A 1,773-nucleotide genomic window follows, 5' to 3' on the forward strand; every position below is an offset into this window, starting at 1 on the left:
GGGCTGTGTTGTTTTTTAAAAAATAAACTTTTATTGATTTCAGAGAGGAAAGGAGAGGGAAAGGGAGATAGAAACATCAATAATGAGAGAGAATCATTGATCGGCTGCCTCCCGAACACCCCACACTGGGGATTGAGCCCACAACCCAGGCATGAGCCCTGACTGGGAATTGAACCTCCTGGTTCATAGGTCGACGCTCAACCACTGAGCCACGCTGGCCGGGCTAATCAGCAGTTTTTAAAAGCCTAGCACTCCTGGCCAGAAGCAGACCAGCTGGCCACAGAAGCTGGGGGTGGATGCAGCGGCAGCTCCATCAGGTGACAGGGGCCTGGCCTCCATCTTGACTCACATCTGACTCCTAAGAGGATGTTGGCCCTGCACCCAGGAGCCGGAAGAGGTGACACCCATGTGGTTGTGGCTGAGTGTGGAGGTTTCCTTCATATCTGATCGCTGTGATCTCTGTGCCCAGCTATCCATCACAGCCATCCCGTGAGGTCCCCCCTTTATGTTTTATGAATCCCGACGTGGCTCTGTGCCTGGAGACCTGGGAATAAATCTCACCTGCTCCTCCGGTCACTTTCCGCTCCTGGTTCACCTTAAAAAGAAATCCGCTCAAATACCACCTCTCCCTGGAAAGAAGGGAGTCGTGATGTGCCTGTGCCTGACCCCAAATGGGTCCACCCCTTGCTGCCCTCAGGGCTCCTCCCCTCCTCTCCCAGGTGCTCCATCTGTAGTCCAACCCCCCCTCTCTCCACCTCTGACCCCTAAGACACTCCCCAGTGAGTTCCAGGAGGAAGGAGGTGTGCAGATCACTTGGGGAAGGGAGGGTTAAGGCGCTAGTGTACCCGTTTCTGTGGAAATGTCCCCTTCCTCGTTTCTTCCCACGCTGCCACCCCAGGAGGCAGATGGTTTCTGTGGGCAGGAAGTGGGGTCCAGATCCTGGGAGCTGGGCATCTCCCCTCCACCTGGGCACCACAGGCCGCTCCCTGCCCTTGTCCCTCCTCAAACTTTGCACCAGGCGGCAGGGGAGCTGGAGGGGAGAGTGGGGAGCTGGGCTGGGGCCCTGGACACTCCTGTGCTGCCTCTGTCTGGGCCTGCCCAGCCCCTACTCCTGGCTGTTGATGCTAGAGTCACCTTCCCTAATGTGTATGGAGGGTGCAGGGAAGGGACAGGTGAAGGAATGGACAGACATGAGGAGGGGATGTGGACAAAAGACACACAAAAGTCAGCATCAGAACCAGTTGGCACTTCTGTCCTGGGCCCCCAACACACCACCTGGCTCCACAGCCCCAGCAATCGGTCAAGGGTGCCGACTGACAATTCATATCGTGCCTCCCTCCCAGCCCCTCCCCCCAAAGTCAAGCCAGTAGGTTCAAGGAATAAATGAGTGGAGTAAGCGGGTAGGCAGATGGATGAGAACAGAGGTCAGGATGTGGGCATGAGGCACTCGAGATTCAGCGTGAACATGGAGCTGCCTGCTCCTCCACTGCTCCAGGATCTTCCCAGATTGGAGCCCAGCACTGGGAGGAGGTGATGATGGCAAGACACCCAGGGCTCCCTGCTGCCCCGGCAGCCATGCTCCCCTCTACGCGGGCACCCCACATCATCCCCACTGGCAACACAAGTGGCCGTTCCCTTGAGCACCCCCTCACCTGCCTTAAGTTCTGAGAGAAGGGCCAGCACAGTGTTTCCTTCATGTCAGGGCCCACTTGTTCAAGGCTTGTCTGCTAGGCTGGGGTCAGGTGAGTGGGTGAACCTGCAGGAGAACAAGCA

The sequence above is a fragment of the Eptesicus fuscus genome, chromosome 12 (assembly GCF_027574615.1).
Source record: "Eptesicus fuscus isolate TK198812 chromosome 12, DD_ASM_mEF_20220401, whole genome shotgun sequence".
NCBI lineage: Eukaryota > Metazoa > Chordata > Mammalia > Chiroptera > Vespertilionidae > Eptesicus > Eptesicus fuscus.